General features: G+C 40.2%; 1 protein-coding gene across 1 annotated transcript in view; it reads right to left on the bottom strand.

Moving 5' to 3' along the window:
- Nucleotides 1-14,312, bottom strand: part of LOC126284643 (nuclear speckle splicing regulatory protein 1) — a 56,463-nt gene that overhangs the window by 2,369 nt on the left and 39,782 nt on the right. The window lies entirely within an intron of this gene.

Raw genomic sequence — 14,312 nt, 5'->3', positions numbered from 1 at the left:
TGTTCCAAACACCCATGCCCTCAACTGGTTCAGATAATCAATGCTCTACTGTGAGATTTTCACTCTGCAGCGAAGTGTGCGCTGATATGAAACTTCCAGGCAGGTTAAAACTGTGTGCCGGACCGAGACTCGAACTTGGGACCTTTGCCTTTTGGGGGCAATTGCTCTACCATCTGAGCTACCCAAGCACAACTCATACCCTGTCCTCACAGCTTTACTTCTGCCTATACCTCGTCTCCTACTTTCCAAACTTCACAGAAGCTCTCCTGCAAAACTTGCACTCCTTAAAACTGTTTTAATCTGCGAGGAAGTTTCATACAGCACACACTCCAATGCAGAGTGAAAATTTCATTCTGGAAACATCTCCCAGGCTGTGGCTAAGCCATGTCTCTGCAATATCCGTTCCTCCAGGAGTGCTAGTTCTGCAAGGTTTGCAGGAGAGCTTCTGTGAAGTTTGGAAAGTAGGAGACAAGGTACTGGCAGAAGTAAAGCTGTGAGGATGGGGTGTGAGTTGTGCTTGGGTAGCTCAGATGGTAGAGCACTTGCCTGCGAAAGGCAAAGGTCCTGAGTTTGAGTCTTGTTTCAGCACACAGTTTTAATCTGCCAGGAAGCTTCAATGCTCTACTGTATTTGTTTATTGATTGTTTTGCTGTCCATATACCAGTTTTCAGAGTGTACTAATTGTACTTCTCAAACCAGTGAAAGATAAATGCACACACTGAGATAAAGAGTAAAGATCAGAAATTATTCTCTTTTGTTAAAAAACTTAATAGTTACATATGCTAAGGAGTCATTACAAACTAAAATCTCGTATTTAATAACAGCATCTTTCCATTAATACACACTACAGTTTCTTTCAAGATTACATAAAAAATTGTTCCTATTTTGTGTTGACAATGGTCTGCGGCCTTTATATTACAAGTAATTAGCCGAAAGTTTTCTCTTCCCCATGTACTGTAATTACGTACGTTACTGTTCATTATATTATGTTTCAGACTTATTTTCACAAACATTGTTGCCTGCAGGATGTGTTTTGAGTAGATGGGAAGTGTTTTATATTTCATGAAAATTACTCTGCAAGTCTCTCTCTCTCTCTCTCTCTCTCTCTCTCTCTCTCTCTCTCTCTCTCTCTCTCTCCCCCTCCCTCTCCCCCCCGGTCTCCCCTCCCCCCCCCCCCTGCCCTCCCTCTCATTTACTTTAGCTACCACTCTCACTGCCTTTTCTGAAGTCTAAAAAAGCCTCTCTGTATTGGCTGCTGGTGCTCCATCTCAAAACCATACTGTAGATTTGGATTTATCAACCCGATATGTATTTGCCTCAAGATACCATGGTTGAGGAAGGCTCTTTTCAGTAACTACGTATTTGTACAGACTTCCTTACAAATATGATCTATATGCTCTTTCCATGACAGTTGTTCATCCACAATAACACCCAAAAACTTGAGTTTATTTGTAGAACTAACAAGGAACACCTCAAATGCGAGGTTGCAAATGTCATTCACAGCACGCGAAGGCCTACATATTGCCTACTAAGAAACCACAATATTGGCTACTAATGGCAACAGGAGGGAGGACTGTAGGTATCCAATGGTGAGCATAGCATGAGGCTACAGAGTATAGTTGAACTGCTTAGTCTATGAATAACTCACAACTGTGCTACAGTGCTAGTGGTGTTGATACAAAGCAGAGCAATGCCAATGATGCACAAAACAAACATTCCATTATATCAACAAAAGTTGCCAAAGTTGGCATTTCATCAGAAAGGAACTCAAGAAATCTCTCAGAGTGAGAAAGAAGTGGCAGGTGAAATATTAGCATTTATGAAAGATGTGTCAGTGGAATGTGTGGTGCCATATACACCTGACAATGTTCATAAGGAGTACATCTACATCTACATGATTACTCTGCAATTCACAAGTGCTTGGCAGAGGGTTAATTGAACCACAATCATACTATCTCTCTACCATTCCACTCCCGAACAGCGCGCGGGAAAAACGAACAACTAAACCTTTCTGTTCAAGCTCTGATTTCTCTTATTTTATTTTGATGATCATTCCTACCTAGGAAGGTTGGGCTCAACAAAATATTTTTGCATTCGGAAGAGAAAGTTGGTGACTGAAATTTCATAAATAGATCTCGCCGCGACGAAAAACGTCTTTGCTTTAATGACTTTCATCCCAACTTGCGTATCGTATCTGCCACACTCTCTCCCCTATTACGTGATAATACAAAACGAGCTGCCCTTTTTTGCACCCTCTCGATGTCCTCTGTCAATCCCACCTGGTAAGGATCCCACACCGTGCAGCAATATCCTAACACAGGACGAACGAGTGTAGTGTAAGCTGTCTCTTTAGTGGACTTGTTGCATCTTCCAAGTGTCCTGCCAATGAAACGCAACCTTTGGCTCGCCTTCCCCACAATATTATCTATGTGGTCTTTGCAACTGAAGTTGTTGCAGTTTTAACACCCAGGTACTTAGTTGAATTGACAGCCTTGAAAATTCTACTATTTATTGAGTAATCGAATTCCAACGGATTTCTTTTGGAGCTCATGTGGATCACCTCACACTTTTTGTTATTTAGCGTCAACTGCCACCTGCCACACCATACAGCAATCTTTTCTAAATCGCTTTGCAACTGATACTGGTCTACGGATGACCTTACTAGACGGTAAATTACAGCATCATCTGCGAACAACCTAAGAGAACTGCTCAGATTGTCACCAAGGTCATTTATATAGATCAGGAACAGCAGAGGTCCCAGGACGTTTCACTGGGGAACACCTGATATCACTTCAGTTTTACTCGATGATTTGCTGTCTATTACTACAAACTGCAACCTTCCTGACAGGAAATCACGAATCCAGTCGCACAACTGAGACAATACCCCATAGGCCCGCAGCTTGATTAGAAGTTGCTTGTGAGGAACGGTGTCAAAAGCTTTCCGGAAATCTAGAAATACAGAATCAACTTGTGATCCCCTGTCGATAGAGGCCATTACTTCGTGCGAATAAAGAGCTAGCTCCGTTGCACAAGAACGATGTTTTCTGAAACCATGCTGATTACGTATCAATAGATCGTTCTCTTCGAGGTGATTCATAATGTTTGAATACAGTATATGCTCCAACACCCTATTGCAAACTGACGTCAATGATATAGGTCTGTAGTTCGATGGATTACTCCTACTCCTCTTCTTAAACACTGGTGCGACCTGCGCAATTTTCCAATCTGTAGGTACAGATCTATCAGTGAGTGAGCGGTTGTATATGATTGCTAAATAGGGAGCTATTGTATCAGCGTAATCTGAAAGGAACCTAATCGGTATACAATCTGGACCTGAAGACTTGCCCGTATCAAGCGATTTGAGTTGCTTCGCAACCCCTAAGGTATCTACTTCTAAGAAAATGCTACCAGCTGTTCGTGTTTCAAATTCTGGAATATTCCATTCGTCTTCCCTGGTGAAGGAATTTCGGAAAACTGAATTCAATAACTCCGCTTTAGCCGCACAGTCGTCGGTAACAGTACCATCTGCACTGCGCAGTGAAGGTATTGAAGACGATACCTGCTTAACAAGCAAAAGTGGTTTGAAACATGTTATCAAGCCACAAAGTTCATCATCTTTGCTGGATAGGGAGCTACCAATCCTGTCTCCAATGAAGGACAATCCTTGTCCAAGGAACGGGTACTAAATATAATTACGTACATGGAAGATTATCTGCAGCTGGGGCAGCTTCTGAGGTAGCCCCACTGTGCCGTGACACCACTTGTGTAAAAAAAAAGAGAGAGAAATCTATGTGAATTGTACATAAAACATTGTTTTGCCATGTCTGCTCTCATGTTAGTTTTCTGAACCTTGGAGTCAACTGCAGATTGGCACTGTCTGCCCTCACAAGCACTGTGTGAAAGGCTTGGCCATCAGTTTCTACATGCTTCTTATGGCAGAGGTGGAGTCACAGCCGCTTTGACTTAGAGCTTTGTATTCCTCCTGCCAGAGAGCAGTTAAGTGCAGAAGCTACAGAGGCATGATCTTCTACAGTATCGAACGACCATGTTGGAAGACATTGGGGCTCAAACTTCTTGTAATCCAGTGTTACAATCTTTCTGCAAATTAATGCCAATGCATTTGTAAATGCAAATTAATGCTTAATTAAATCAAATACAGAAATAATACACTGAAAGATAATTATAAATAGCTATTTATAATTTGAATACAATTATGCCCTTAGATTCTGAAACTAAGAGGCATTATTTCAATATTTGTATACTTCACAACAGCAAGGCTATTGGTACAGAACAAAAAAAAACTAATGTATTTACCACCTATTGAGAATCTATTTTCCTAACATCAGTGTAGTATTTCTGTTTACACTCATTGTGTTCATTTAATACAGTTCCGTGTGAACACATTGTAGTTATTGTGATGTATGGTAACTGAAACAGTATGGTTGTGTGCACATTGTTATCTGTAAGTGAAAATTCAGTTAACTGTGAAAGTAGCAAAATGAACAAAATAAGTGTTATTAAAAATGTCATTTAGCGATAGGACCCTATACCTACACTAACAAACAAAAAATTGATGCCGTACATTCAATTTGGAAATTTACCAAAAGAGCAAATGGAAGAAAACAATACTGTTCTTTTGTTTTCCTTGTGTGTTATGTTGGGGAAATGTTTAGTGGTTTAAGATACAAACCACTGATATTGGGTATATATAGTCTACAATGAAAGCACATGAAATGGCAAAGACACACACAAATAATTCACTTAGTCTTTCATTTCTAGGCAAAACCAATATACAGTGAAATTAAATTCACAATATAGACAAACAATTGACAGCCACAACAAATGTGTAGAAAAGGATATATACTTAATTAATTGTAAACTGTATTTGGTTCTGTGACGCTTTGAAACTGGCTCTCAGGGGCCACGACGAATCTGATGCCTTTCAAAATAAGGTTTTTTTTTTGTGAGCTAATTCAGTTCAGTACAGAACTGGATAAAGATCTTCAAGTCTATCTCTGTCCAGTATCAGTGTTCAAAGGCATTTCTAAAACTGTTCAAAATGAACTACTGCAATGCATGTTCGACGAAGTGTACCATGAAAGAAAATGGGAGAATTATGTTGCAATAATCGCGACTGAAGAAACAGGTGTGACTTTCAAATTTCAATTGGTTATTGTTTTATGTTATGTTGTCGAGGGAGCTTTGTTAATCCAGAAAGTCAGAATGCTCATACTATATCTGAGAGAATTATGAATGAAACTGAATCATTAATTGATGATGACTGAGCAAAACTAGTAGACGAGTGGCAAATCGAATTGGGTTCAGAAATGAATGAAAGACAAATACCTTAATGCAAACTACATCCATTGTTATGAGCACCAGTTCAACATACTTATGTTTATGGCAGCCTGTGTTAATCGCAAAGGCCACATCTTTTTTGTACATCTTTCATGTATTTCTTCTTTCTTTTCTAACTCGCCACTGAGATCAAAAGTGTTGCACGGCATTACTCAAAAAAGCTTTTCCCATAAGATAGAATTACCACTCGCGAGTAGTAAAACATGTTTATGAAAGTCACTTCTACCATTGAGGAAGCTGGTTTATACAAAGACTGCAAGAAAACGAATTCATTTTCTGGCTATCACATTTCTATAAGATAATGCCTCATGCAGACACACTTTTTAATCAGTTTCAGAAGAAGATAACTGAACTGACCAAAGCAAAACAAGGCATCCAGAACTTTGAAGCAGTGATGAAAATGATGAAGTAATGCCTGCCAAGAAGCCACGGATTCTTAATTTGTCTGTGTGTGTGTGTGTGTGGGGGGGGGGGGGGGGGGGGGGATGCATTGGAAGTGTGCAATGCCATCCTTTCTGTAATAAAATTGCGTTTTTAGTTTACTGGAAGCCTCAATGCAGCCTGACAAATACGTCAAAAATTTTCCAGTCAAGTACCTTGAAATTACAGACACTTATACATTTCTGGAAAAAAGAAAGTTGAAGGGTGAGCTTCAAGTCTTCTATGCTAGGCCTGATTTGAGGGCAGTTTCTGGCACAGTTCTGTTTCTTTTGCTGATTTTAGAGAATGAGCTCTGTAATAATTTTGTGGAGACAAAGTTTTGAAACTGCTAATCACAATGTCTATCTCAACATCAGAAGCTGAGTGGTACTTTCCAATGCTCAAGAGAATAATACGTTTCAACAAAGCACCATGAAAGAAGAATGACTTGAGTGCTTTAGGGATGCAATCCTGTAAAAAGTCATTCGTGTGTAAGACTGAATATTTCACTTCAAGAGTAACAGACTTGTCAACAAGAAGGAGTGACAAATAGATTTCCAATACCATTCCTACTAATTATTTTGAAGCTGTCTTCCCAAAGTCATGGAGTTGTTGCTTTTAGTGAGTACAATGCTTTTAGTTTTAAATGTTGGTAATTTGATTAAATTTGCTTCCCGAAGTCCAGATTACAAGTTCAAATAATTTATGTACACTCTATTATTTCTCATACTGGCACTCATCTTGATTGGAGACTTTTCTGGCAGTCGGCTAAGAACTTAAACAAACAAGGAGTTCTGGCTGTCCAGGGTAGAAGAGCAGTGTGGGGGGGACAAGCCTCACCTACCTCCCACAGGGCTGGCAGCCTACGTCTGTGTTCTATGCTCTTGGGAAGGCAGAACTGACATAATAATGGATATATGGATCACTGATTCTATCTGGTGTTGTGAGAGTCAAATTCGAACCCTGTGACAGAGCAAGACTGCTCTCTGAATTCATTTCAAAATAAGGGAAGGAAAACCAACAAGCACAACTCAGAGCAAAGAGGAGTACACAAATCATTCAGTAACGGCTAGAGCACAATTGTTAGGTGAGACTGGCATTGTCGTTAGCATGGTAGTTCAGGCCCGACCTCCACCGGTATTCTTATGGAACCATACATCAAAGAAAAAAAACCCAACTTACAACTGTCACGTAAAAGTGTCCGCACATACCCTTCCCTAAATGTTTTGTTTGATATAATACCTTATTAAATATATGAATTATTGACAAAATTTCACAATACATTCAATACCACCAAATGAAGTTTTTTTGGCCCTGCCAATAGACTGCCTCAGTGGCTGCCACTAATAAAAAAAACCGAATAAATCCGGAGCAATGACTGTGTAGTGCATATGAAAACTATGGATTTTCAAAGGATGCACTTGTTACAAAAACTGATGTTTGCACATTTCAAGGATGCCTGATTCAATTTACAGCATGTGCATGATAGTGACCTACTATGTTATGCACATGAAATTGTGCACAACATAAATTGCAGATATTTCAAGGGAAGCAGTAGACGACAAAGATAAAAAAAAAAAAGCTTCGAACAAATTGTCAATTCGACAATGCACAACAAACTGTGGAATAGGCACAAAAATTTGTAGATGAGATAAACAAACTTACCTCATCGTTAAGTAAGGAATTTGTTTCCAATTCCAACTAATCGGGATTTGAAGAGCAAACAAATATGAAAGGAACCATGGAAATCTGAGATACCAAGAGAGCTGCATCAAGATAAACTAACATCAATGTCGTAATGCAATCATATAAAATTGTGCTGACCATTACTCTGGATGGTAAATTGGTTGAAAAGTTATTTATTGTGCTGCAAGAAGTTGGAGGTGCTCTGCCCCTATGATTTCTTCTTGCAATGCCAGTAGGGAATATTTACATCACAACAAGTAAGATGGGAAAATAGGCATAAGAGAACTACAACTACTGTGTGAGCAGTGCTTTTGGCTAATAGCTGGTCAAACTAATTGCTTTTGCCTGGCTCCTGCTCTTCTTATAAATATCATACTCCTTTAGTACAAACTATTCCTTCCGAAAAGTGACACTGCAATTCATACCACCTGGAACCACTGGACAAATTCAGCCTTCGGACTTTTTTTCAATACCTACAAAACATATTATCTGCCGTTACACCGTAAAGGCTAGGCAATTTCATGCTAACAACAAAAACAATCAATTCCAGACACCAGTTTCTCAGAACCCCACAGGTGGGAACTAGCACTGCATGTCCTTGGTTCCCACCACCCATCTGGCCTTAATTTATGTTAATTTCTTCTGTCTTAGCTTTCCTTCACTATAACTACTATTCACTTCATTCCATTTTAGTTTTCTACATCTTTCATTTGTTTCCCATCTATTTTTAACTGCCCTCTTCCCACCTCTGTTACTTACAATGCACTTAGCTTTCCACTCTTATTACCTTGTTGCACGATGTTTTAGCAGTAATCTCTGTTTTGCGTATTGACCTTTAAGCTCTCAGTTCTCATCAACCCATTACACCAGCATGATTCTACATGCATTCTCATAAGAGTGGATACCTAATTGAACATCCTGCATGGTTTGTAATTCTCAAGGAGTTCACCTTTGATCTTGATGGAGTGAACTTTTGCGATCAGTGGCGTGCCATTTTTCATTCAGTGTTCATGCAAGATAATTGTCTGTTTAGAACATTTCTTGAATGTCAGCAATGTCCATTTGTGAAGTTTAGTTTAAGGAGTTGGGATGGTGACAGTATCTCTCTACTGCAAAGGGAAAATGTCTTCTATCCAAATATGAGTTGAGATCTTGAGTATGTTGGCCCACTGACTATGAAACCAATCAAGGCAAGGGTCTGCATAATGAGGCATGTCTAAAGTCTGAAGCAGTTACCAATCAGAAAAAGGTTTATTATATAACTAAAGGTTACAGGAAGGGGGAAGCTATCCTGTCTTTTGTATGTCTGAAAGGTAGCCAATCAAGATAAGGGCAATGACACTGTGACACAGTGAGTAATCACGTGTTCAGGCAGAATCAATGCATGGAGAGAAGTATCACCATGAAACAGAACAGTTTTTGAACTCTGGTGGCCAAGTAGGCTATGGAGCTTAGCCCACACCTGGAATGAAGACACATACACCACTTACAATGAGATGTTGTGTCCCCAGTATTCTTTCTTCCTGCATTTAATTACGTAGTGAGCCATTGTACAGAGCCGCCTAAAAGTAATGCGGAAGGTCTATGAATAATATCACTTGAGACATTTCTGGGCTTTTTGATGGTCCTGAATAGGTACACAGCTGTCACAATGCCTTTGGTCAACAACGCTACCACCAGTGGACAGGGTCCGCAAAAAGGGGAATAACAGTTCCAGCAGCATGGGTTATTTGATCATAGATGTCTCCAACATCTCATTGATACAATCTTATGGAGTGAAGACACAGGTGATGGCAGAGACATACAGCTGACAGTTGGCCCTTCAGAGAGCCCAATGAGGCAATGGACCTATTGAGCAGTGACAAAGAGGTGGCAGGATCACTGAAAAATGATCACTGTCATGAAGATGGTCTTATAGTGATGAATGTAGTGAAGTCACAAGACTGGGAGAAAAGGTCCTAAGGTCAAATGCTGAAAAGATGCCATTGGCAGCACTCAAACGAGTAGGGTATCATTACTGAGAAGAAAAAGATTAAAATCAGAAAGAAGTTGGCCAATCAGGAAGCTCCTACCCCATGACACAATACTCCCCCACAGGGAATGGTGTGCACTGAAATCTCCAAGAAGCAGAAAGGGGGGAGGGGGTTGTTGGAGTAAGGTGGCAATCTTATCAAGCAGGCAACCCTAGGACACGCTCTCTGAATCACCATCACCCATTGGCTGTTTTTGGGTCTATAGATTCCCAAGGAGAGGGAGCCCTGTCACCGGTAGATGCCTGATGTGAATGTTACTTCTCCAGCCACGTGCAGGGAGCCTGCATCCCTGAAAATGGTGCTGTAGGAAACCCAAGGGGGGTGAGAATATCTCTCCTGTGGGCTAATTTTCTATTGCATCTACCAATAGGCAGCTTTGTGGGGATGGAGGTATGAATGATTTCCTGGCCACAGTATTGGCAAAATTCAATATCAGTAATAAGGGATATAAGCTTTTCTGGGATTCAAGACATGAGAGGTGATCAACGGTCTTGAGTCCCTACAATTAATACTCCTCAATTAAGGTAGCATACTTAGAAGATGGAGAGGATGATCATAAAAACAGAAAAAATAAGATGGTTACTTACATTAGTTTTCATGAAGTGGCTCATCAGTTGCCACAAATTTGATTGTTGTGTAACCCGAATATATTGGAAATATGGTATATATGTAACACCTGAGAATGAGTACTAATGATGAACAGAGAAAAAGCCACATGATGCGAACATCTACAAGTGTTTACTTATGTATGCTCCTTCTTTATTAATTAATATCAAATTTTGACATTAATTAGTTACTAGATTGGAATGCGGAGGATGAATAGAGTTGGTAACAAATCCAAATAGTCATGACAAAGGATTCAGTGGGATAGTGCAGTTATTTTTTCTCTGGTTGGTATACATGTACAACCAAACAAGTTCTTTATTTCTAGTCCCAATGAGTTGGCTAAAACAAACTACAAGAAACATGGTACATCCATTATCATGCTCTTATTCCCATGGACTAAACAGTATAATCAATCTCACCCCGAAACAAATGTAACATCGATATTTTATTTTTCTCTTGTGCTCAATTAACACAAGTTATTTCATGGGTTTTCATAATGCCAGTAAGCACTCCATTCCACATGCAAATTTTATACTAGCGATAAACACAGTGCCTTGAAAACTTATCTAAAGAGCTATTAAAAGCTAACAGTGAATTACAGAAATAATTTATGGAAAAACATCTGAAACTGTTTCTTCCAGTTCATAAATGAGAGGTTTTACCTTTGTGCAGGGTGATTGAAAAAGAATACCACAACTTTGAAAATCTGTATTTAATCAAAGAAAGATAAGGGTGTGGTGTCACCGCCAGACACCACACTTGCTAGGTGGTAGCCTTTAAATCGGCCGCAGTCCGTTAGCATACGTCGGACCCGCGTGTCGCCACTATCAGTGATTGCTGACCAAGCACCGCCACCCAGCAGGTCTAGTCTAGAGAGACTCACTAGCACTCGCCCCAGTTGTACAGCCGACTTTGCTAACGATGGTTCACTGACTACATATGCTCTCATTTGCAGAAACGACAGTTTAGCGTAGCCTTCAGCTACGGTATTTGCTACGACTTAGCAAGGTGCTATATTAATGTTGTAGTTGGCAGAAGAGCCAACATCGTGTTAGGAATGGAGGCCGACATGCACGTGTTTTAGCTCACGCAGGCTGGCGTGAGGAGGAAAGAACTATACTGACGTGAGGTCAGGAACATGCAAAGGAATTATAATTCAGAAAGCGGACGTAATTAGTTTAATACTTAACTTTAATCCATTAATGATGAATGTTGCTTTCGACGGTACATTGATTCACAATATTGTCCATTCAGAATAGTAACTGAATATGGCGCCTTGCTAGGTCGTAGCAAATGCCTTAGCTGAAGGCTACGCTAAACTGTCGTTTCTGCAAATTAGAGCGTATGTAGTCAGTGAACCATCGCTAGCAAAGTCAGCTGTACAACTGGGGCGAGTGCTAGTGAGTCTCTCTAGACTAGAACTGCTGTGTGGCGGCACTCGGTCTGCAATCACTGATAGTGGCGACACGCGGGTCCGACGTATACTAACGGACCACAGCCGATTTAAAGACTACCACCTAGCAAGTGTGGTGTCTGGCGGTGACACCACAGAGGGAATCTTGGATAATTAATCAGTGGTGAGAGTATTTACTAAAGATCTTTTTCAGTAGAAAATGAGTTCGTAAATGTTCACTATGACCTCTTGCAGACACTCGAGTGACTTCAACCCGATACTTGAACTTGTTCCACACTCTCTGTAGCATCTCCAGGATAACAGTCCAGATAGCTCCGGTTATTCCTTCTTTTAGTTCCACAGTGTTAGCTGGTAGAGGTGGTCAAAACATCATATCTTTAACATAACCCACAGAAAAATAATTCACAGTGGCTGAGATCAGAGGTTTTTGGAGGCCAGTTATGAAGTGCTCTGTCACAAGCTGCCTGGTGGATGATCTATTGCTGTGGGTACCTTTCATTCAAATAGGCATATGCAGGTAAGTGCCAATGGGGTAAAGCACCATCTTTCTGGAATATGAATTTATCTGCTTGTTCTTCGAGTTGAGAGAACAGCCAATTCTGCAACATTTCCAGATAGGTTTGCCCGGTTACAATTGTACCTTCAAAGATAAAAGGACAAAAAATTTCACTGGCTGAAATGGCACAGAAAAAATTCACCTTAGGTGAATCACCTTCAAGCTGACTTGTTTCCCACAGATTCTCAGGGCCCCATATATGGACTTTGTGCTGACTGACTTTCCCTACTGTGTGAAATGTTGCTTCACCACTAAACATTAGCTTCGAAATGCACTGGTTATCTGTGTCCATTTCCTCAAGAACAAACTCTCAAAACTCAATTCTTTTCACCATTTTAGCTTCAGAAAGGACTTGAAATAATTGTAGACAATAAGGTTTCAATACTAACCTTTTCCTTAGGATTCTCCAAATGGTTGACTTTGAGCAAATGCTTCCTGAATGCAGCCAACATTTCTTCATTCGTGCGTGGCCGTCCGGAACTTTTCCCGTTGCACAAACACCATTTCTTTGTGAACTGTTTACACCAATGTACAATACAGCACCTATCCAGGAGGCTGAACATTATATTTGATTTGAAATGCACACTGAAAAACTGCCATCGCTTCCCTTCTGCCATACTCAATAACACAAAAAGCTTCTTGTTGATCCATCTTTGTACTGACAAAATAAATAAGGTTATGTGGCCAACAGCACTCCTAGTGACCAAATGAGCAACCAAATGAAATTTCAGAGCTTCCTTCAATCAATGACAGAAAGAGAGTAGCTCTCCTTTTCTTCTTTGTAGAGTTCCCGATTTTCAAAGTTGTGGTATTCTTTTTGAATCACACTGTACAACAAAGTATTTCATAATTTAAAGAAGATATAGATACAATATAAATTGATACCACCAGAAGATAAGGGTGTAATCTTTAACTGTGTTGTGCAGTTGTGGTGGAATACATTACTCATCTAGAAATACATGTTTCACCTCTTCTTCACAATCAGATAAAATATGATCATGCATAAAATGTTATATACAGGGTGTACATAAAGTCTAGAAACACTTTCAATTATTTATGGCACAAGAACTAAACAGTGTACAGATGTCATACGTATTGCATTTTGAAGAGAAACTGTGAAAGTTTTTTTTTTTCCAAACATTCAATATGCGAAACACGAGTGATGTTAACACAATTATCGAATTCTTGCCATACCCATCCCAGCATGGCATCATCAACTGTGGCAGTCGCTTTCCATATTCTCTCCTGGAGCTCTGCTACATCACGTGGTACAGGCGATACATACACCAGATCTTTAATATGTCACACACACACACACACACACACACACACACACACACACACACACACAAAAGGTTGTACAAAATGAGATCTGGTGATCGGGGAGGCCATTTCACGAAACAGCTGTCTTCTTCTGTAGCACGGCTGATCCATCGATGCAGCAGATCCCTTTTCAGGTACACATGAACTTCACAATGAAAAGGGGGTGGAGCCTCATCCTGCTGAAAGATGAACGGAGAGTCTGATTGCATTTGAGGCATCAACCATTGCTGCAATATGTCCAAGTGGGAGTATCCAGTGACAGCGATCTTGGTGAAGAAGAATGGCCACTACAGTTTTTGATGTTGTCGTTGTCATTGAGCTTCTGCACTAGCTCCAATTTGAATGGTTTCATTGACAGCTTCTGTCTCAGGCCTATCCACACAGTCATTGGAGCCATTTTGAGTTCACAGGATGCACGACACACCAGTTTCTTTGGACTCCTTATGAATGTCACTCGTACACACTCCACATTCACTTCACTCACACTGGGACGTCCGCTTCTGTTTACCGGGCACATGCAACCTGTCATAACAAATTTGTTGCACCTGTGGTAAATAGTCTTCCTTGTTGGTGGCTTCTCACTGTACTTTGTTAAACATCTGTTGAACAGCTGTAGCACACTTTTTTTTGTCGAACTCCAACACACAGAAAGCTTGCTACGCACCTGAACTTGCTTTGTTTGTGACTAGCGGTGACTATCGGCAAATTACCAATCTACTCTGTGGCTATATACACAAAAAAAAACTTTCAGGGTTTCTCTTCAAAATGACATATGTATGATATCTGTACGATGTTTGGTACTTGAGCAATAAATATTTGAAAGTGTTCCCAAACTTCATGTACATCCTGTACTTGGTTCTTCCAACAGTGCACGAGTTGGTTTGATGATTGTACAGCGTTGAAACAAAACATGTGA

This window comes from Schistocerca gregaria, chromosome 8 (genome assembly GCF_023897955.1).
Source record: "Schistocerca gregaria isolate iqSchGreg1 chromosome 8, iqSchGreg1.2, whole genome shotgun sequence".
NCBI classification, from domain to species: Eukaryota; Metazoa; Arthropoda; class Insecta; order Orthoptera; family Acrididae; genus Schistocerca; species Schistocerca gregaria.
This window is presented reverse-complemented; position numbering and strand designations above follow the sequence as displayed.